Source organism: Chlorocebus sabaeus, chromosome 4 (assembly GCF_047675955.1).
Source record: "Chlorocebus sabaeus isolate Y175 chromosome 4, mChlSab1.0.hap1, whole genome shotgun sequence".
Lineage (NCBI taxonomy): Eukaryota > Metazoa > Chordata > Mammalia > Primates > Cercopithecidae > Chlorocebus > Chlorocebus sabaeus.
Genome location: NC_132907.1, coordinates 24,054,394 through 24,079,086, shown reverse-complemented (window position 1 = coordinate 24,079,086; position 24,693 = coordinate 24,054,394). Strand labels below are relative to the sequence as shown.

The 24,693-nt window shown below is 37.2% G+C and overlaps 1 protein-coding gene across 1 annotated transcript in view; it reads left to right on the top strand.

The window, feature by feature from the left end:
- Positions 1-24,693, top strand: part of TNPO1 (transportin 1) — a 97,682-nt gene that overhangs the window by 6,109 nt on the left and 66,880 nt on the right. The gene's annotated exons all lie outside the window — the stretch shown is intronic.

Below are 24,693 nucleotides of genomic sequence, written 5' to 3'. Positions count from 1 at the left end.
TGACTTCAAGCAATCCACCCACCTTGACCTCCCAAAGTGCTGGGATTACAGGTATGAGCCACCGCGCTCGGACTGGGTCTACCCCCCCCTTTTTTTTTTTTTTTTGGAGACAGAGTCTAGCTCTCTTGCGCAGGCTGGAGTGGGGTCTACACTTTTTCTTAAACCCCTTCTCAACTCTTCATACCCTTCTAGTGTGCCTTTGAAATTAACTGTCTTATCATCTGCAAAATCCAGTCTGAACCTATTCTTAGATGTTGTTTTCACTTTCTTGCTCTAATGGAAACCGGACTCTCTTCCACTGTGCAGTTGTGGCTGTTTTTGTTTGTTTGCTCCGTAACTTTCCTTACCACTGTTTCTAGAGGTGGGAAAGATATCTGTCACGAGTCTCCTTGCTGCTTTCAGACTATGCTTCCTCCTTTCTCCCTACAATCTTCAGTTTTGAATTATGTCATAAAGGCTCACTGTCCCACTCTCCAGTCTTTATATTGAAATTGATAAGAGTATACATAACTGATCCGCCCAAACTCTGGCCTGTCATTTCCTAGACCTCTCTTCCAGTGTTCTTCCCATCTACGCTATGTCAGCCGCACATTCTACAGTGATACCCTCCTATATTGTCAATAACTGCAATCCTTCCATAGTTGCCATTTCATGTGTTCTGCTCTGTTATCTCTTCTTCCTGTTTTTGTAGCTCACTCCTAGTGCCTCAGCCCTAACCATCTTCTGACCCCAGTGGAATCTCCAACCCATTGATCCTATTACTATTGCCGCGCCCCTTACCCTCTTGATGTTTTTACTCCCTTTTACATGGAATTTACTCATCTAAATTTCATGGTTAATCAGTTTAATTACTTCTTTGGATCCCCTTCCTCGCTCTTTGCTTGTTTGGCAAAACCAGAGCCTTAGTTAAAACAAACTCTCTGGGTTTTTTTTTTTTTTTTTTTGCACTTGCCCCTATGTAACTGGGCATGGCCAGAAAAAAACCACGCAACCACACATGACCACAAACCTCAAGTGGGTCCGTAATGCTGCCCGATGATTGTACTGTATTTCCTAGTCTGCTTACTCTCCCACTCTTCTAAATGACTATTTCATATCTTATTTTCCCCAAACCTTCCTTATCTCTTTTCCCATCCTCACCTTCAGCTCATGACCTTGCCTCCCATTTTGCTAAGAAAATTGAAGTAATCAGAACTTCCATAGACTGCAACCACTCCACGTACCTCTGGCACTCTATTTATGAAATGGTCTATGCAGCGTTTGCTCAGTACATGACTGTCTCCCTGCCCATTACCTTAGATTAACTGTTCATATTCTTGTCTACCTTTGTACTAGGCCCCATTCTGTCTCATCTGCTCAAGGACTTGGCTTCACGTTCTCTCCTTCCACATCATCAATTTTGTTCTCTTTATTGTATCATTTCTATCAGCAAACAAATATGCTATCATTTCTCCCCTCTTAGGAAAAAAATTGCCCCATTTCACCACATTACCCCAATTTTTTGTTTCCTGTGGGAGCAGTATTTCTCGAAATAGTTGTCCGTACTTGCTATTGCCAAGTTCTCTCCTCTAGTACTCTGTTAAACCCACTCTAGTCAGGCCTTTGTCTGCACCAGTCCCACAGAAACAGCTCCTCTGGTTCTTCAGTAGCCCCCATATTGTTAAACGCCCTGTGTTATTGATTCTCATCCTATGTGACCTGTCAGCAGCATTTGACACAGCTGTTTGCTTCCCTTAGCCTTGAAACCATTTCTTCTTTGCCTTCTAGGACGTCACACATTCCTGGTTATCTGCTGTCAGTGCTGGTCCTTGTAATTCTCCTTTTCCTTTATTTTCACTGACCTCTTAATGTTGGAGAGCCCCAATTTTATTGTTTGTTTATTTGTTTCTATCTATGCTCATTTTATTGGTAATCTCATTTAGTCTCATGGCTTTAAATACCATGTAAATATCAACAATACCCAAATTTAGATCTTTAGCCCCTCTCCCCAATTCCAGTCTTATACATGCAATTGCCTATTCAGCATCTCCCCTAAATGTTTAATAATAGACATCAAGTCGGCATACCCAAAAACTAAACTCCTAAACTTTCTCCCCAGTGCCTACCTTACCCACAGACTCCCCCATTTCTGTCAATGGCAACTCCATCCTGCAGCTCAGACCAAAATCTTGACCTTATTTTTTTACTTCACTTTTTCTTTTGCTCTTCAGATCTGTTCTTTCAGGACAATCTGTTTTCTGTATCATCAAAATACATCCAAAATCCTATCATGCCTCACCACCTCCCGCACTGCCACCACCCTTGTCCAAGCCACTACCATCACATCTTGTTGGATTACTGAAATAGGTTGCTATGTGGTCTGCCCCTTCTGCCCTAGCCCCTCCCAACAGTATTTTCTCAATACAGTAGCCAGAATAAGCCTTTCGCAAATTAAGACAGTCCCTGTCACTTCTCCTGCAATGGCTTCTGTTATGGTCTGAATGTATGTGTCCTCCCAAACTTGAAATCCTAACTCCCAAGTTGATACTATTAGGAAATGGGGCCTTCAGGAGGCCATTAGGTCATGGAAGTAGAGTCCTCATGAACAGGATTGGTGCCCTTAAAAAGCCCTAGAGGCCAGGTGCGGTGGCTTATGTCTGTAATCCCAGCACTTTGGGAGGCTGAGGTGGGTGGATCACGAGGTCAGGAGATCAAGACCATCTTGGCTAACACAGTGAAACCCCATCTCTACTAAAAATACAAAAAATTCACCGGGCATGGTGGCACGTGCCTGTAGTCCCAGCTACTCGGGAGGCTGAGGCAGGAGAATCGCTTGAACCCAGGAGGCTGAAGTTGCAGTGAGCCGAGATCGTGCCACTGCACCCCAGCCTGAGTGACATGGTGAGACTCTGTCTCAAAGCAAACAAACAAACAAAAACCCTAGAGAGATCCCTTGCCCTTTGTCTCTTGAGGACACAGCAAGAAGTCTGTGAGCTAGAAAGCAGCCCTCACCAGATACTGAATATGTCTTGATCTTGGACTTCTCATCCTACAGAATGGTAAGAAACCGATTTCTGTTGTTTATGAGCTATCTCATTTATGGTGTTTTGTGATAGCAACCTGAATGGACTAAGACATTCCCTTTCATTCAGTCAGAGAATAGCTGATCCTGTGAGGCTCTACATGATCTGCCCAATCCACTCCACTTTCTCCTTACCCTCCTGACCTCATTAACCTTTTTTTTTTTTTTTTTTTTTTTTTTGAGATGGAGTCTCGCTCTGTCGCCCAGGCTGGAGTGCAGTGGCCGGATCTCAGCTCACTGCAAGCTCCGCCTCCCGGGTTCACGCCATTCTCCTGCTTCAGCCTCCTGAGCAGCTGGGACTACAGGCGCCCGCCACCTCGCCCGGCTAGTTTTTTTGTATTTTTTAGTAGAGACGGGGTTTCACCGTGTTAGCCAGGATGGTCTCGATCTCCTGACCTCGTGATCCGCCCGTCTCAGCCTCCCAAAGTGCTGGGATTACAGGCTTGAGCCACCGCGCCCGGCCCCTCATTAACTATTACCACTGTCCTCCTCTTGCTCACTGGCCTTCTTGCTATATCTGTCCTGTTCCTACTTTAGATCTCTTGCTGGCTCCACTCTCTGAAATGTACTTCTTCCACATATCTGCTTGGCTCAATGGACTTACCTCCCAGTCTTTGCTCAGATCTTACCATCTATGAAACCCTATTTAATACTATATTATATCCTGCACTTCCCACCCCCCACTCTTATCCTGGACTCCTTTTTATTTTTTGCATAGCACATACCACCTTCTAACGTACTCTATTAGGGGTCAGCAAGCCACAGCTCCATGAGCTTCTGCCCTGTTTTTGTACATTCTATAAGCTAAGAATAGTTTTTACATTTTTAAAGGATTGTAAAACAAAGCAAAAAATATGTGACATATATATGTGGCCTGCAAAGCCAAAAATATTTACCCTCTGGCCCTTTTCAAAAAAAGTTTACACTGTATATTTTATTCTGTTTATTGTCCTCCTCCTGCAAGAATACAAGCTGCAAGAGGGCAAGATCTTTGTTTTATTTTTTGCTGTATCTGCAGCAAGATACAGATACAGAGCCTAGAATGTAGTAGACACTCAGTAAATATTTGTTAAATGAATTGTTCGTAATGGTGCAAAATGGTAATTACGTTAAGTGTTCACCAATAGACCTCTATATTCCAATGAGTAACAAAATAAATCTCTGTATAATGACTAGGAAAGTTAAGGCGTATTTTGAAGTTTGCTATAGAACAGGCATAAAGCACTTTTTGTTTCTACAGATACCTGTGTGTTTAATTCCATAGAGAAGAACTCTACAAGGATATGCAACCGAATGAATACTAAAGTACTTCTGGGGAGGGAACCAAGATTAAGGGAGATAGTTGAAAGGAGCTTGAATTTCATATATATTGTTTGCTTTTCTTTTTTTTAGCAATGAGAAACTGTCACATGTTAATGTTTTACATTAAGTTATTTTTTTAATGAAGAGACAAGAAAAAACAAATACATATTAAGAAAATAAAGCAGAGAGAGGAAAAGGAAGAGGACATTGCCTTTCTTAAATGTCTTACTTGGCCAGCAGTCAATCTGAAAGCGGGGAAGGAGTGAGCAATGTGAATATGGGGGAAAGAGCATGCAAAAGTAAAGGCCCTTAGTTGGGAACAAACTTAGCATGATCTGGAGACTGTAAGAAAACCAGTGTGATGAACATAGTGAAAAGGGGGACAGAGACTGCTAGGAGATAAGTTCAGAGAGATGGGCAGACACCCATGTTAGGTACAGCTTTGCAGGCTGTGATGAGGATATAAGGTCTTCTGTGTGATGGGAAACCATTGGAAGATTTTGATGGGGGGAAGACATGATTTAATTACAGATTTAATAAGCTCATTTTTGCTGCTTTGTCTCAGAGAATGGGTTATGATGGAACAAAAGGGGAGGCAGGCAAATCTGCCTAGACCATGGACTAGGGTGGACAGCAGAGGGGGTGAGAAATGGTCAATTCAGAGTATATTTTGATGGTGTATTTTAAGTCTTGGCTGATGGTTGGTATTTGGGATATGAAGGAAATCAAGGGAAATAAGGATCATTGCTTCTGATCTCCATAATTGACCTGAACAACTGGGTGAAAACTAGTGGTATTTAGTGGTATTAGGCAACTGAAGGAAGAGCAGATTGGAATGGGTTAGAGAAGGGAATCAAGAGTTTCGTTTCAAGCCTGAGCAACATAGGGCGACCCTGTCTCCACAAACAAACAAACAAAAAAATGTGTTTTAATTAACTGGGCGTGGTGGCATGCGCCTGTAGTCCCAGCCACTCAGGATGCTAAGGCGAGAGGATCACTTGAGCCTGGGAGGTCAAGGTTGCAGCGATCTGTGGTCATGCCACTGTACTCCAGACTGGGTAACAGAGGGAGACCCTGCCAAAAAAAAAAAGAGTTTTGTTTCAACCAGCGAAGTTTGAGATGCCCACTTGACAAACAAGCAGATATGTCTTGTCAGATGTTGGATACTTGAGTCTGGAATTCAGGGTGCTTTTAATGTTGCAGACTGATGAGATTATTTAGATAGAGAATAGAAGGGGGTCTAGGATATTGAGGGGAGCCAGCAAAGGAGACAAAGAGCAGCCAGTGAGATACAAGGAGAACCAGCGAGATGTGGCGCCGTAAGAGGTGAAAGAGTGGTCACCTGCATTCAGCACTGTGAAGAAATTAAGATGAGGCCGAGAAGAAATTGTTGGGTTTGGCACTGTGGAAATCTCTCAGTGGAGTGGAGTACAACGGGAGGCAGTGACTATTCACAACTTTCAGGATGTTTCTGTGAATGGTGGGGAGTGGAGAAATTTAGTTGTGGGGGATGAACAGAGTCTAAGCTGGTTTTTAAAGATATTATTTTAAATTACTTTTGAACTACAGAAAGTAGTACAAATAATTCAGAAAACTCCCATATTTACTTTACCTGGATTCATCAGTTTTTAACATTTTGCCACATTCGTTTGCTCTCTCTTTTATGGGGGGGGTTGTTTGAGAGTAGGCTGCATACATCTGTGCCTCTTTAGCCCTTAATACTTTAATGTGCGTATCCTGAGAGCCAGGATATTCTCTTACAAAACTGCATACAGTGAGCAAATTCAGGATATTTCGTTTTTTGCAGCCCACATTACAATTTTGCCAGTTGTCCCAGTAACATCTTTTGTAGCATTTTTTTTTTTCCTACCAGTACCTGATCTGGTCTAGGATTTTATGCTCTATTTCGTTGTCATGTCTGTTTAGACAGAGAGGTATTTGCAATGATCATTATATCAGAAAGATAATTTAAAATTCTCTAGATATGTATTATAACTTCATAATGGTAGATCAGTTTAATATGTCATCCTGATAAGCATTAGGACAGAAAGAAGAGCAAGGAAAGTGAAGATACTTTATATGTACATGTATCAGACTTGCACATAAATAATGTGTTTTCAGAGTTATTGATATTTATTGTTTAGAAAGGTAAAACAACTTGGATTATTTTGTGATAGGGTTGAGTTGGCAGTAGTATATGGACATGGTTTAAGAGTTTTTCAAAAACAGTTTGTTTCAGCTCATAAAATGCTGCATGTCAAACCTTTGTTAGAAAATATTGTGAGACTTAATTTAGGAAAAGAGCATTATAGAGTGAAACATTGGAACCACACCCAGTGCTTCAGAATAGGCATTAGAATGCTCCATTGGGTGTTTGGTTCAGTGATGAACACAGTTTTCTGTTACACAGTTTTGAGGGGTAGTGAGTAAAGACTTCCGAAAGCACAAGTTATGATGCAAATTTGTCTCCAACATTTTCAACCAGAGATTGTTCCTGCTATTGAATACGACTTCTGCAAGAAGTCACCTAAGGCTAGCACAGTACTGTGCTCTTTCACAGGGGCCCAAGTATTAGCTGAAAGTATCAAGTGACATGTAGCTTTCACTCAGGTAACTTAGACCCAGAACTACTCTTGAACAATAGAGTTGAATACAAGTTTCCCTCAAGGATAGGAGTGGCTCGGAGAATTTCAGTGCAAGTATAAGAAGTAATGCCAGCTTTTGTATGTGAAGTATGACTAGATTCCTTATTTATAGTCATCTAAATGTTTTACTTCTAGAAGCTGAAAGCAACATGGTCTTTAGTTGCTTTATAGGTGGGGAAATAAACCAAATGAGAGTATGTGATTGGTGTAGAATTCCCCAGCTGGCTGCTCTTAATGCAGAGAATTGAGACTGGAGCCCCAGATTCCTGGTGCCCCTTCTTTTTTTTTTTTTTTTTTTGACTCTTCTTAGCACTGAAGATTTAAACACCCTTAGAGGAAGGTAGTTGGTCCTAAAGCCCCATACAGTTACCCTGGGCTGTTAGCTCTAGACAGGTTATGGCTGTGAGTTTAAGTGTCTGCGTCATCCTTCCCTTAGCCTGATCCCCCTGCACAAATAAGAAACAATGAAACCGTAAAGGGAGGGTGAAGGTAGGAGATTTTTCTGGAGTCGGTTTTAGCATAGATAATAAGCTCTGAATCAAGAGAGTGGTATGGTAGTTTAATATTTAATGTAGGAATTTGATGGAGAAGCTTAAGAGTCAGTAGAGAAATAAAAGGATGAGACATAAAAAGGATAAGGCACTAATAAAAATTCCAGCTTTGTTTTAACCTTACATCCTAATGGGCTAGAGACTTTTGTTAGGTACATGGCAGGCAATTTTTATTTGTAAAACAGAATATACACACTCTTACTGGAGTGTGATTCCCGTAGAGTTTAAATTGCTCAGCAGCTAGGGCAAAAGTGTCATTTTAGATAAAATTATTGTATTCTGATTCTGGGAAATACAAACTCGTGAACATCTCAAAAGTTTTTGAGCAAGTTCATCAAATGCCTACCCATGTATTATTTAATTTAATAACAATTTAAATTAATAAGTTAAGAAATCTTAGGAATTTCTGAGTTCATCCTCTCATTTCAGATGTTTTATTATTATGTTGGTAATTTCCAGCTGAGATCCTGCACATACAAGCACTTAAGACATGTTTCCTTTTGATTTAATAGCTGGCATTCCTTCCTTCTAGGAGATGCACAGTATGCTTATAATAATGTATGACCAAGAATTAACTGAAGATTATGTATTTTATTAACTGTAAATAATATGGATCAGTTACTACATGAAATTATTTTTTAAATTGAGGTATCATTTCATGTGACTCAAGACAAAGGTTTTCTTTTTGTGTCTCTCAACCCTACTCCAGGATTTAGGAGAAGTTTATAATAAGTGAATTTATGTTTCTTTTCTAAGAATCAGTTTACTGTAATGGAAATAGTATGTGTTTTTGAAATGGTTAATTAGACTCTTATGTCTACCAGTTGTAAGTGTATAGTTATGAGTGGTATCTACCTTAAAGACTAAACAGGCACACAGAATTATGCCATTAGCTCGTTAGTCAAGATAGTTGTAAGCATTCATGTTCTTTCCATCCCTTCTTACCACATTAGTTTTCTGCGGCAGAAAAATGTATTAAGAAGAATCTATTGATGATTCTAACGTAAGTACTTTAGATTTATTTATTTTTACAGTAGAGATTTTATTATGAATTAGTTTTTTACTTAACATATTTTAGTTATGATTATTGAGACAGTCTGTAGAATTTATTTCTACAGAAGTCTCAAGAACCATTGTAGGAGAATATAGGCCCTCTTTTCTAAGTTAAAGTTCATTTTCATTTGCTTTTGGCTTTTACATATTTAGTAGAGATTTTTTCTTAGTTCTTCTAGTACAATGTGTTGTTTGAGTGAGTTATTGTTTTTTCTTACATTGCCAGAATTTTGTATCGGCATTTGAAAAATTAGGAAATTGATGAAAGATCCTTGTATTATTATTTCTTTTGATATAAAATAAAATTTGGGGATTTGTTCTTTTAAATTTCATACTATTACTGTTTCTATATTTTTTACTTAGTATTTTGTAGCATTTAAATGTCAACATGAATTTCATTAATATATGTAATGATTCCTGTTATCTAAGTAAAACTTCTGTTCTCTAATATTCAGGAAAGCCTTTCTCTGAAACTAGGTCTCTTAGATTTTAAAACAATTTTTTGGTATAATGCTTGAGCTTTGCAAAAGTTGAATCCTTTTTTTTTATAACTATGAAGATGTTTTTGTTTTCAGTATTATCTTCATAGTATGTCTACTTATTTTGATTGTTGCATAATAGCTGCATCAGTTGAAGGTTGTATTATTTGCCATATATTTATTGTTGATATTAGAAATAACCCTGGAATAAAATCTTTGAGTATAATACTGTCTTTTGTGTATTTAGGATTCTTAGGATACAGGCTCAGAAGTGTAATCATGAGGACAAAGTGTATAAAAATGTATATGGCTCAATATAGATTGTTGAGTTATTTCTTATAGGTCATACTAGTTTTATACTACCGTCAGTATTTTGTTAAAGTTGATTCATCTCCTCAGCAACATAGGATATTATCATTTCAAAATTATCTTTGCTAATTGGACTAAAACCATTACTTTATTATTACATTTATTTGATTACTAGTAAGCTTCAGCATTTTCTCATGTTTGTTTAATGTTGTATTTCCTCCTGTAAATTTTCTTTCATGTGCTACTATTGGTTCTATATTAGCTTCCCAGAAAAGTTACTAATAAATTGCTTTCTTGTTGGAATATTTTAGGAGCTCTCTTTTATACTTGTTCAAATAAAGCAGATATTCATCTACCATATTTGTCAACAGTGGTACCTCCTGGAAATGCCTAAGAGATGTTGTAGGTCCTTTGAGATATGGAATGTCCGAGTCTTGAGAACCAAGTACTACCGCTAGCATCATAGGGAGAGTAAATTTCCACTTTCCCTACATCTTCCCCTGGTGTAAAGTGTTAGTAAAATGAATGTTGTGAGGTGTTTTTTTCCCTTGATGGCATCAGTAGCAGTGATTGTCAGTGCTCAAAAACAAAATAGTGTAATTTGGAAAAGATGGGGGAAGATAGGAGAGGGGAGGGATAGAAGAAGATGGGGAAGGTATTCTGTTGTCCATAAAGAGGTGTACACCTGAACTGGCAGATGACTTTATTCTGGGTTTTCTCTACTTTTCCCATTCAGTTTCCTTTCCACCCATCTGGGTATATTCGTTAGACTTCGTACCTCTCAGAGACCTGCATGTCAGCTCTCAGATTTACATTGGTGTTCAAATTGAAGGAAATTCATTCCCATAGCAGTCATCAGCCTTCATTGTACCAACCCTGCAGTTCCTAGAGAACTCCCTGCTGCTGAAAACTGCCTTACTTCCTGATGGCTTTCTATTTCTAATCCATGAATGACTTAAAATAAACCTCCCCTTTTCTCTTAGGCAATCTGAATTTGAGTTATTACCCCTCTTAAAAATAAAAGAGCTTAATCAGGATAGCAATTAGATAAAATATTATCTATTAATTTATCAATTAGATAAAAATTCAAATATATACCACATGATTGTATATATTACATAATTATATAATATATATATTATGACAAACTAGTCCCAAGATGTTTTTGCTTTAAGTGGAAGAAATTGAATATTTTAGGGAGTTCTTCCACCTCTACCTCCCTAAGTGCTGGGATTGCAGGCATGAGCCACCGCACACAGCCCCTCTTAATTTGTAATGTTGATTTCTGGGTCTTGATTTCCCCATTTTTAAAATAAGAGGATTGGATAGATGTTGTCTAGTACTCATTACATTCGAAGCTTAGGTGCTATGATTGCCATTCTCTAATTACAGTTAAAGTGTAAGTTAACAAATTTTTATTTTGTGGGCTGAGGGGAATGAATGGACATGATATTCAATTGGCCAATAACTTAGTATCTCTATTTGTAAGACTAAAATAAACTTTTTAACCTAAGATTCAGTTTTAAGGGTCTATGCTTATAACCTGAACACTTTCTTAATGTGTGCAGATTAACATTATCTTTTGTGTCTAGTGTAATTTCAGATTTCCTTTCCATCTCACATTTCATTCTGTTTTTGTACTCATGAATTTTTATATGTCTCATTAATCTTGGTTGAGCCTCAATGTTTCTTTATCACAGTAACAGAAAAATAACATAACACAGAATATATACTGCTGTTTTTCGTATTAAACTCTTCGTTGTATGGTAGTCTATCATATGACATTAGTTCCCACTGATTTTTTCCCACTTTTGGATTGTCTCTATAGAATTTTCTTGTCCTATCCCTTTGCATAATATGAGGTCCACCCTCCATCAACTACACTCGTGCATTTCAGTCAACGATGGACTACATATACAATGGTGGTCCCATAAGGTTATGATAGAGCGGAAAAGCTTCTATTGCCTCTTGATGTCATAGTGCAATGCATTACTCATATGTCTGCAGTGGCACTGGTATAAATAAACCTGCACTGCCAGTTGTATAAAAATGTAGCACATATGATTATGCACAATACATAATACTTGATAATGATAGTAAATAACTATTACTGGTTCATGTATTTACTATATTGTTGTTATTTTAGAGGGTACCTCTACTTATTTTTTTAAAAGTCAATTGTAAAATCACCTCAGGCAGGTCCTTCAGGAGGTATTCTAGAAGAAGGCATTGTTATCATGGGAGATGACAGCTCCATGCTTGTTATTGCCCCGAAGACCTTCCAGTGGGACAAGATACAGAGGTGGAAGACAGTGGCATTGATGACACTGACCCTGTGCAGGCCTAGGCCAATATGTGTGTTCGTGTCTTCATTTTTAACAAAAAAGTTTAAAAAGTAAAACAAAAATTAATATAAAAAAGTGTATAGAATAAGGATATAAAGAGAAAATATTTTTGTATAGCTGTACAGTGTTTGTGTTATAAGCTAAGTATTAAAAGAGTCAAAATTTTTAAAAATCTAAAGTTCGTAAAGTAAAAAGTTATAGTAACAGCTAAGGTTAATTTATTATTGAAGAAAGAAAATGTTTATTAAGTACCATAGTGTACAGTATTGTCCTAGGCCTTTGCGTTTACTCACTCTCTGACTTACCCAGAGCAACTTCTAGTCCTGTAAGCTCCATTCATGGTAAGTCCCTTATAGTGATAAACCTTTTTTTTTAAAATCTTTTATGCTTTTTATGCTTTATTTTTTATTTTTATGCTTTTTATCTTTTTAGGCTTTTTTTACTGTACCTTTTGTATATTTACATATGTGTAGATACACAAATGCTTACCATTGTGTTACCACTGCCTGCAGTATTCAGTACAGCAACATGCTATACAGGTTTGTAGCCTAGCAGACAAGCTATACCATATAGCCTAGGTATGTAGTAGGCTATATAACATGTAGGTTTGTGTAAGCGCACTCTATGATGTTAACTACAACAAGGAAATTGCCTAACAATGGATTTCTCAGACTGTATCCCTGTGCTTAACTGACACGTGACTATACTTAGTTTTTGCCCTTATACAATTTTTGTGCTGATTAAATTCATATCTGCTTTAATGTCCACCACTTGATTTCCATTTGTTACTTTGTTCTTATTCTTCCAATGTTTCTGTTTTGATTTTTCTACTTTAGAATATCACCTGCCTTAGTCTGTTCCTGTTGCAAAATACCTTAGACTGGGTAATTTATAAAATAATAAAAATGTATTTCTCATAGTACTACACAGGCTGGGAAGTCCAGCCAATTTGATGTCTAGTGAAGGCTTGCCCTCTGCTTCATAAATGGCACCTTCTTGCTGCATCCTCCCGTGGAAGAAGGGATGAACACTGTGTTCTCACATGGTGGAAGGCAAGCAGAAAGGCCAAACTGGCTCCATTTGGTAAGGGTATTAATCCCATTAATAAGGGCAGAACTCTCATGACCTAATCACTTCCTAAAGGCTCCACCTGTTAATATTGTTGCATTCAGGATGAAGTTTCAAGATGAATTTTGGAAGGACACATTGAAATCATAGCATTTTGCCCCTGGCCCCACAGAATTTATGTGCTTCTGTCAAAATACATTCATTCTATCCCAATAGCCCCAGAAGTCTTACCTCATTCCAGCATTAATTCAAAAGTCTGAAGCCCAGAATCTCATCTAAATCAGGTATGGGTGAGGCCCAAAGTACGATTCATCTTGAGGCAAATTGCTATCCAGCTATGAGCCTGCAAAACCAAGTAAGCCCAAGATCCAAGAAGGCAAACAAGATTAAATCTTAAGGCTCCAGAATAATCTTTGTGTTGCCTTCCAGATACAGTTGGGTAGGGGATGGGCCCCCAAGGCTCCAGGTCACCCTGCCCCCATGGCTTTGCTGGGCACAACCTATACTGCAGCTCTCATGAGTTAAGAGTCTACTGCCTGTGGTTCTCCCAAGCTGGAATTACATTCCAGTGGCTCTTTCAGTCTAAGAAGATCCACTCCAACAGCTCCATTAGGTATTGCCCTTGTGTAGGCTCTCTGCTGTATCCCTGCTACCATAGCTCCACTAGGCAGTGCCCTAGTGGGACCTCTCTTTAGTGGCCCCACCCTGTGATGGTGCTCTGCCTGAGCCCCAGGGTTTTTCAGTATTCTTTGAAATCTAGGTGAGGTAACAGTGCTCCCACAGCTTGTGCATTCTGTGCACCTGCAGAGTTAGCACCATGTAGACACCACCAAGGTTTACCACTTGTGCCCTCTGGAGGGGTGATCTGAGCTGAACCTCGGTGTGGTTGAGCCACAGCTAGGGTAGCCAGGGAGTGCTGCACTACAATGTGAGTAGCAGAGCCTTGAAATCATTCTGTTACCAAGGCACTGGCATTCCGGGCTTATAATAGGCAAGACAGTTGCAACCATCTCTGAAATGCCTTTTGGTTCATTTGTCCATTGTCTTGATGAATAGCACCTAGCTTCTTTCTGTCCGTACTAATCTCCTTATCAAACATTCAGGTTGAGAATTTGTCTTAAGTTCTGCCTTCCTTTTAGTTACAAATTCCATCTTTAATTTGTTTCTCTCTTCCTACATCTTACTATAAGCAGTCAAGAGAAGCCATGCCACACCTTGAACACTTTGCCAAATATCCTATTTCATCATTCTTAAGTTCTGCCTTCCACAAAACACTAGGACAGGAACACAATTCAGCAAAGTTATTTGCCCCTTTGCAACAAGAATGGCCTTTCCTGCAGTTTCCAATAACATATTCCTCATATCTGTCTCAGAGACCTCATCAGAATAGGCTTTACTGTCTGTATTTCTACCAATACAGACAGGACCACTTAAGAAATCTCTAAGAGGATTGAGGCATGTCATGCAGCTCTCCTCTTCATAGCCCTTACCAGAATAGCCCTTTACCATCCAACCTCTACCCATTACCCAATTGCAAAGCCACTTCCACATTTTTAGGTATTTCTTATAGTAGCACCTCACTTCTTGGTTCCAATTTCTGTCTTAGTCCATTCCTGTGTTATAACAAAATACTTTAGATTGAGTAATTTATGAGTAGTATAAATATATTTCTCACACTTCTAGAGGCTGGGAAGTTCAAGTTCAAGGCACCAGTGAATTAGGTGTGTCATGAAATCTCATTTTCTGCTTCTTAAGTGACACCTTGCAGCATCCTCACATGGATGAAGGAACAACACTATTTCCTCACATGGCTGAAGGGGAGCAGCAGGGCCAAATAGATTCCCTCAAGCCCTTTTATAAGGGCATTAATTCCATTCACGAGGGCAGAGCCCTCATGACAATGACAGTCACCTCCCAAAGTCCTCACCTCTTAATACTGTCGCATTTGGAATTAAGTTTCAACATGAATTTTGGAGGGATACAAACGTTAAACCATAGCATCAGTTCATTTAAATGACAAGTTAAACAGCCCATTTTGATGCATATTCTTTGATTGTACAAAAATAATCTAAGAAATCTTCATCCTATTGTTATCTGATGGTACGAACTGCCATCAGTAAACCTGGATCTTAATGACAATTTTAGTTGGGAGTGTAGCGTGCAGGGAATGAACATTAAGTACTGACTATTGTGGCACTTTACGTTCTCATTTAATCTTCTCATCAACCCCATTTCACAGATGACTAAACTGTGGCTTAAAAGGTTGGGCAATTTTCCTAAAAAAGACAGCGTCAATAATTAACAGAACTGGGGTTTGAGCCAATGAATGTACGACTCTAGAACCCATGCTTCCTCTACTCCATCTTGTTGCTTACCAGCAACAAGTAATGTGGAACAAGATTCAGTTCAGGAACTAAACTTGTAAAAATTGATTCCCTTTCAAAAATTTTTTCTGCTGTGTCTATCTTTTCATAACTGAAATTTGACTAATATATGCCCCTGTTGTGTGTGAGATTTCTATGAAGAAATGTATGGTTAGGTAAAACCTAATGTTAATCAGCCTACTAACCGCTTAACTTTTTTTTAATCTTCCTATTTTGCTGTCTAAACTGCTCTGATCCTTTTCTCATTCAACCCTTACCAATAAATACAGTGCTATGTTCCTTTTTCTGTATACACTTGAAAATGTGAAATACTGAATCCATACATTATACTTAATCAAGGACAGCTTTGGACATGAATAAGACATTTCTGGATCCCTCTCACTTCAGAACTTCAGGAGCAAGCTAACAGCAATAAAACAGTATACTTGTAGTTATCAAAATGAGCTATAACGGTTATCCCAATGTGCTAATTTTTTTTTAATTATCAACTTGGCTTCCTATCAACTGTTTAGGTATGTCTCACTTTATTAGTATGTAAAGTGGATTCTAAAATATTGAATTATACCTTTTATTGACTTATAATTTCAGATGTGTTTCATAGGAAAATATTTGGCTATTTGCATCATAGCCTTTTTTACCAGCTCTTTAAATTCAGTAAGTGTAGCTATAATTAGTAACTTGCCTGGTGCTCATATTTTGTCATTCAGTGCCATTATTTTACCTAGAGTACTACAGCTTGTCTCCACCTTTTATGCATATCATCATATAAATCAGCAAATGTATAATCAGTGTAGAGCAGTGTTACTTGAAGACAGGCTACTCTTTTAATTGATGGTACTTGCATATTTAATGAACTATGAATTAAAGGAATAGTTTGGAGTAGTAGAAATATTCAACCAGAAATAGACATTCATTCCAACCCAATTCTTAACATTTACTAGCTGAGCAATTTTTGGCAAGTGACTTAATATCACTGAGACAGTTTCCTCAACTCATAGAGCAGTTCTGAAAATTAAATGAGGTAAAATATGAAAGTACTTTGAAACTTTTTAAGCACTGTGTTTACTTAAAACCACTTGGCAATGTTCTGAAAGGAAATTTATAATCATGGTATAATACTTAAAGAAGACTTTTAAAAAGCTTTTTTTCTTAAGTCTGTGTCACAGAAATGAAAACTGTTGGACTAGGGTTAACAATAGGCAGTGACAGTAATCCATTGAACTACTTAAAAACTAACTCTTCAGTTGAATGTAGCAGTGGGACAATCCCTAGTAAAGCACATTAATAAATCCTATGATACTAAGAGAATCAGGGACCTAATTATTTTGATTAATTGGTTTTTAATGTGTAGGCTTATTAAAAGAGTTTAGTTTTATGAATGACTTAATATTGCCATTTGAAGAAAGATCTAGTTATTCACAAGATAAGTTGATTTGATATACAAATTTAAATCATATTTTGCCAGTTAAGGATAATAATTTTCTAGTGTGTGTTGTTGTTATTTACTGGAGATAAACTTCCCCCAAAACTTACTTTTCCCAAGTTCCCATTTCTGTCTTACAACATAAGTGGAACTTCTTACCCATTCTCTGTCACTGTTAAATTACAAAGTAAATAAACATTGTACTTATCCTTACTAGGAAGTACAAATTATTGTGTAACTTCAAACAGTATGTTCTTATGTTTTGGTTTTCATCAAAGACTTTTTTAGTGATTAGTAATGTTTCCCATATGAATTGGTGCAGCCTGCATTCTGGTCTCTTTTTCTGCTTTCTGTCATTTCCAGTACAGCTAGAACACCACTGCTTAAAGAGTAAGAAATAATGGAAATTGCCAGGAGCAGATATATTGATTTAATATAATGGTTCTCAACTGGCTATAAGTTCCCAGTAATTATAATGTGCAGTCAGGGTTGAGAACCACTGATTTAAGTTGCTTAAACATACATGCAGAGTGAGACCAACTGCAAAGGTTAAATCTGTTTTAGAACTCAACAGGGAGTTGGTGTTTTGAGGGTGACAATGAGATAACCAAAAGTTAAATGTGTGGGAGGTATTACTCCTATCAGCCTTTCGTTTTCATTAAAAATGAAAAATTTGTGCCCTGAAAAGCAAGGTGCAGTTATCATATCTGAAGTGATTGACCTGAAGTAGACATTCTTCAAGAGAGCTGTTGAATTATTGGTGATGCATGGAATAGAAAGGGAAAGTGTAGTATAACGCAGACCATTCATAGTCTGCCCACTGTTAAGTTCTCTAAGGGTTAGTCACATATTCGTGGGGTGGCAGAACGAGAATAATATGGTAGAGTAGTTCAGTGCATGGGCTCTAGAGTTGGGTGCATCTGGGCTTGAGTCCTGGCTTTGTTCATTACTGTGTGAACTTGGACACATAGCTTAAGTTCTCTTAAGCCTGTTCCTCTTCTGTAAATTGGAGATAATCATAGTACATATTCACGGAATTAAATGAGATCATGTATTTAAAGAATTTAAAATAATAATTGGCACATGGAAGCACCCATTAATGATAACAGGGTTGCTGTTATTAGTAGGCATGGTTCAGACTTTGGAATCACACAAGTTTGGTTTTGAATGCCTACTCTGCCACATACTAGCTGGCAAGCTACTTAACCTCTCTGAAACTTGGTTAATATAAAATGGAGTTAACAACTACCTCATAGTGCTGTTGTGAATATTAAATGGGCTAAAGTATAGGAAGTGTCTGGTTATAGATTGGATCAAATTTTGAGACCAAGATTTCCTTCTTATCACTCAATTTGATACCACACTCTTTTTTCTTTTTTTAATGTTGATTTGTAAACTTTAGCATTTGGTAAGCATGTCTAGTCATCTTCAAAGTTCTTCCAGAAAAGGCACTCTAAGAATACATTTATTCAAACTTTCCTTAGTACCTATTTTCCATTTTCTGTGTTCTGTTAATCTCTCAGCTCTTAGATGACAATAACTTTGTAATGCCAGAAAGTTAAAATTTTAATGTCTTAGCCTAATTTTTTCAAATGGTGAACGAGATGATTTACCCATCAGTCTCAATCAAGGATGATTTAAAACCCATGTGCCTAGCACTGTGTAACATGAGTTATGGTCCCTGTCCTTCTAATCTAGTTGAGCTCATTTCTGCAACTAATATGAGCTCAACAGTTCGTTTTGCATTTTCTTCTCTTCTTTCTTGATCCATAACCTCTGATTTTAGACTCTCTCTCTCTCTTTTTTTTTTTTTTTTTTGAGACTGAGTTTCCCTCTTGTTGCCCAGGCTGGAGTGCAATGGCACAATCTTTGCTCACTGCAACCTCCACCTCCTGGGTTCAAGCGATTCTCCTGCCTCAGCCTCCCTAGTAGGCATTACAGGCACCCGCCACCAAGCGCAGCTAATTTTTTGTATGTTTAGTAGAGATGGGATTTCTCCATGTTGGCCAGGCTGGTCTCAAACTCCTGACTTCAGGCGATCCATCTGCCTCAGCCTCCCAAAGTGCTGGGATTACAGGCATGAGCCACCGCGCCCAGCCTATAAACTTTCTTAAAGGACTTTCTAGTTCCACTGATAGCTATAATTTAACAAGTTTGTCAACATTTTGATGCATCATTAGGTGCCTGTAAACTTTTCTTTCTTTCTCTTCATACCTGAATTTTGGTTCAATTTCTCATAAAAGTTTTATTAAATACTTATATTCTTTAAATAGCATGCTCTTTTTAGATCATTGGATAGCTCTGATTTTTTTTCTGTCCTTGCTCATCATAGCATTTTTCTGTAAAAAAAAAAAACAACACAGTATAAGACATTTTCTGTGGAAGTCTACATATCTGATTCACATTCAGCAAATTTCTTAAGTTGTTTTGATTTATCTGCTTGTCAATAAAAATAATACTTGCTACCTACTTACAACAGAGGGGTGTTGTGAACATTATATTGATAATGTTTTTAACTCATTTACTCAATGCTATGGAAATATCTCATTTTTATTATATTGTCATACTATATACATACTACTATTTTTTTAGATCTATTATGACTTTTATGATGGTGAAGTGTGATTTTACTTTTCTCTTTTACCTCACCACAAAGGTATCAAAATATATGTTCTTTAGTATGCAAATGGTTGTATTTATGAGTAGTTTGCCAGTTTATAGAGATTGATGTTTCTTTTGGAAAGGCAGTATATCGGGGCTTCCAGACTGGACACTGGAGCCAGCTTAGTTGGGTTTGAATCATGGCTTTGGCATTTACTAGCTGAGCAACCTTAGGCAGGTAACTTCTCTGTGCCTCAATGTACTTATTTGTAAAATGTAATTAATAGGGCAGCATCATAGAGTTGTGAAGTGCTTAGAACGTTGCTTGGTACTCAAAAAATATTAGCTATCACTATTACTAACAAAATAGTGCACGTGTTTAAGTCTTCAATATTTAACTACCAGAGTTTTTGGTAGCATCTTGGTTCTCTGTGAAACATGACTGCCCTTCCCCTAACAAACTGTAATTTCATTTTATGTGCAGATTGGACAGTTAGGTCTTCTATGGCTCCTCCTGCCCTCATTGCAAACTGATGGGTTTTAAAAATCATTTTTATTGAAATATGACACATTCTAAAAATTAACATAATATTGAAGCTATAGAGCAAAAGATGAACCTCTCCTTCATCATTTTTGCTTTCTAGGAGGATTAATTCTTTTCCAGACTTGTATTTGATCATGTATTTTTATCAATTTAAAACCCGTTTCACAAACTTTGTATTATCCTTAAGAAATAGTCCAAGCTTCCTAACATCATCTATGAGGTCCTCCCAGCCTCACTTTTGCTTTTTGGTAATTCCTGTTAGGTTTCTGATAAAGAGTCATTTCCTCAAGGAAGTCCTTTCCTGACCTCTTAACTGGGTTAGCATAATGTCTTCACAGCCCTTTGTACTTTCCCTGCCATAGTCATTCTCCACTGAGGCAGTGCTGCTCTCTGGAGGGGTCCTAGTGACTGGGAGGTGCTCTTGTCATTTACTGGGCAGGGCTGAGAGGTGCTAGATGTTCACCATGAAGAATTGTCCTAGTTTTGTATGACTTGTAAATGTCTCATTAGATAATCACAAAGGTGTAAAAAATCTGTTTATAGATATCAGAGCCAAGAGCCTAACTCAATTTTACATATACACATGGAACTTTTTGCAGAGTTTTAATATATGTTGAATTTTCTAGGAATAAAAACTACTATGGCCGGGCAGGGTAGCTCACACCTATAATCCCAGCACTTTAGGAGGCTGAGGCAGGCAGATGACTTGAGGTCAGGAGTTCCAGACCACCCTGGACAACATGGTGAAACCCTGTCTCCGCTAAAAATTCAAAAATTAACCAAGTATAGTAGCACACACCTGTAATCCCAGCTACTTGGGCGGCTTAGGCAAGAGAATTGTTTGAACCTGGGAGGCGGAGTTTGCAGTGAGCCGAGATCACACCACTGCACTCCAGCCTGGGTGACAGAGCAAGATTCTGTCTCAAAACAAAAACGAAAACAAAAACAAAAAAACAAAACTACTATGTTATTGAAGGACAATTGTACCTTGTTTTGTTTGGATCCTTACCAAGAGTTGTTTACCATTTTGGGAAATGACGTCACTAATAGCAACATTTCTCACATTCATAGTGATTCAGCATATAGATGGAAACATCTAACTTTGAATTTAGTTGAAATTAGATGGAAAAAATTTTAATTGAACTAGGTGAGGGGAAAATGCATCTTTCTCTCCTGGTGGAATGTATTTGCTTTTTTTCTCTTTTCCTATTGTACTTTATCATGTACTTCATTCATTGACAGCTCATCTGCCTCTCTCACCAAATGAGAACTTAGTGGGGATAAAAACTATATTTTACTTATCTTTGAATCTCCAAAATTCACTGAGCACATGGTAGTTGTTCAACTTAATATTTACTCAGTTGAATTAATAGCAACAACAATAGCGTTTATTCAACAAGTATTTGTTGAATCAGACTCTGCTAGGCAAACAGAGTGAAAAGACGCTGTCCCTGCTCTCAAGGAACTTGTGATCTATTGCCAGGACAGACCTAGAAATAATTATAATACAATATGACAGTTTCTAGAATGGAAATAGCTATAAACCATAGATCTGTAATGAAAAATAATCTTAAGTCTTGTGGGGAGATCTTGGAATAATGACACAGAAGAGAAATAGTGTCCAGTATCAATCATAGTGCCAAGAAAGACTCTCAATAAATATTTGGAAAATCAGTGAATGAGGGTAGCTCTAAAGAGTGAGAAGGAGTTTGCCAATTGGTCAGGTTTAAAGAGGGCGTTCCCAGCAGGAAATCCCTATGCAAAGGCTCAGAGGTAGGAGAGGTGCAGGAAAAGATGATGGAGCATAAAGTTGGAGGTTGAGTCATAGATAAAAATGTCCCTGAAGGTAATGAACCAGATCATGAAGAGATTTCTTCCATGCAAAAAAGTTATATTTTATCTTGCAGATGCTAGAAAGTTTTAACTATTAAAACTATTATTTTTCAAATTACATATATTGTGTGCCAGGTACCTATGATCTGCATACAGAGGTAGTGTATTCCTGTGTTAGGGTTGGGAAACTAAGACTCAGATGAATTAACTTGCCCAGGTTTTCACTGCTACCAAGTGGAAGAACTAGACTTCAAACGTAGGTCAGTTGAGTCCACATCTCCAGTCTGCTTTTTAAACTATATTTTACAGACTATCCAGCAAGGAAGATGCTATATATTTTTACTTTCTTTTCAGCCAGTCTGGCTTCTTTACCTCACATGATTCTCAGCTGTAGCAAATTCAAAATTTTTATGTAAATTTAAGTTAAAAACTTACTCATAAGTAAGCTCTAGTCTTCTGGAAGTCCAAAATGGTATCACAGTAACTCACCACTTGCAGGCTACTTTTTATTTTGGGGCTGTCTTCTATCTTGTTTTTCAAATAACTGTATTTTGGCTTGTTTAAATGCCTTTTTTTTTTTTTTTTTTTTTTTTTGGTCACCATTGAATGTCATGGGCCAATCAGGCATAAGTTGTAAAATTAATATTAGTGTAGTATGGAGTATCATCTAAAGGAGCGAAATTTGAAGTACTACTTCCTTTTTTTGAGACATTTAGAAAACTGAGCCTTCACATGCAAAAAGAATACTCCAGGTAATATTTAAATTTTATAAGAAAATCCAATATTGATTGGATTGATTAATTATTCTATTTAATTAATATAAATGTAGTTTGCTATTTAAATAAATGATTTCTACTTCATATAATAATCCTAATGTGCTTGGTTAGCTTGAAGTACTTCAGATGTTATCTAATTAACCCTGTAATGTCTGGCTAGCCCAGGGTATAAGATTCTTCCTTATTTTAATGGTTTTTAAAATATAGTAAGTTTTGGAGATAGAGGCCACTGAACTGTATACTTAAAATGGTATATGTTATGTATGTAGATTTTATCACAATTTTTAAAAAGATGTGATAGAAAAGTTCAAAGTGGCCTAAGCAGTTATTCAGATAACTCTTACCAAGCAGTTATCTGAATCAAATATTCTTAAGAGCCTTTTGTTACAGATAATTTGAGTAAGGTGTGGGGAAACACCTATTCTGTCATCATAGGCTGATCAAATTAAATGTTCTTAATACTAAGCTGTTTGAAAAGAAAACCCTATTTGACGACAGAAATAAAGAAGGAAGCATGCTATTGGCCTGATATTATGGTGCAGCCATCCTCAGGATGGATATGATAATGAAGATGCCTTTCAGACTTGACTGCTATTGGTCCCTTGTTTTAGTTTCTTATTTAAAAGGGCAGCTAGGGGGTTAAGTGGGCTATCTGAATGTCACCTCAGCAGGTAGGGTATGCCTGGTAGCGGCTCCAACTCTAATATTACTAAGGCTCAGACTTTAAGTTCCCCACCCCCACTAGTATCAGGGAAAATTAAATTGTCATTGGTTAGCTTCATGAAAATTCAAAGAATGTGCTGGTGGAGATAAAGAAAACATTCATATTGTTGGCGTGTGTGAATTGTATAACTTTTTGGAAAATAATTTGGTAGTAACTGTTTAAAATTTTTTAATTCACATACTTTTTGGCCTAATAACCCTGCCAGGTTGCCACTATTATGTAGGGACATTGGTACAAGAATTTTTTTACTGTGTTGTTGGTACTGGCAAAAAAGTAGAAGCAATCTGGAAGCCAATCAGGGGATGGTTGAACAAATTATGCTCTATCCATTCTCAAGACCAATGTGCATCTATTAAAAGGTGAGTTAAATTTGTGTGTATTGGCCTGGAATTATGGCCATGTCATATTATGTGTAAAAAACATCGTAGAGTTAATATTAGTGTAGTATGGAGGATGATCTTAAAAAAAAGAGGAAAACATATATATGAGATTAGACTGTAGAAAGATTCACATAAAACTGATAAAACAGATTCTCTAGGGAGCCTGGAGATAGGATTGAATTAATTTGTCTTATACAACCATGTTGTTTGATTTATTATAATATTTGTAGTTTTTTAAAAGTTTGTGAAGTTAAAAGAGGGAAGGGGAGAAATCTATAGTGATAGAAATTATACTGGGGATTACTTTGGGAGGGGTTGATGGCTGGGATTGGACACAAAAGAAACCTCTTCGTACTCAGCGATCTCTGTCTTGAACTGGGTGTTGGTTACACAGATGGGTTCACTTTGTAAAAATCCATCTATGGATTATATGCTTATCATTTGTACAATTTTGTGTCTGTATTGTATCAAATAAAAGTATATAAAAATAAATGATGACAGTGGTACAATGGAATACTATTAACTTTTTATTGAAATATTTTCAATAAATATTTAATGATATATGAAGTCAGGCAAGAAACAGGACAGTCCCATTATTATAAAATATAATGTACATAAAAAATAGAATGAAGACTAGAATAAAAACACTACAGCATTAATACATTGTATATCTGGATGGTGGTGGTTTTGTTTTCGGTTTTTTTTAAGAACAGTTTATTAGATTGGGCCATTTATGAAGTCATTAGAACTTGGTGAGCAAAGTCAGACTACAGGATATTAAGCAGAAAAATAAGAGTGAAAGAGAGAGGAAAAGGCATTTTAAAAAAGAAAGAAAAAGCTAACTAGAGAGGTGAAAAGGTAGTAGTTTGTCTAAACCCTACTAGCAAGGGACTTTTCATGTTAAAAATCCTCTCCTTTATCAAACTGTTTGATTTTTACAAATAAGTCATGCTTGATACTTACATTTTGTTGTTTTTGTTTAAGCATTTAGTTTTAGTGAAAAATGTCATTAATAGTTTCAGTTGACTGTAGCAGATGCAACTCATAGTAGCTTTAAAAACCTATATTCATGTCTCAGTCTTCAGTGATTAAGTGTGGTTGTTTGCTCAGATCTTTTTTCGCCTTAGTTGCCACATCGAGGCAAATAATACCTCACTAGGTTGTAATGAGAATCAAATGAAAAACTGTAGTATGTGAAAATACTTTAATGGAATT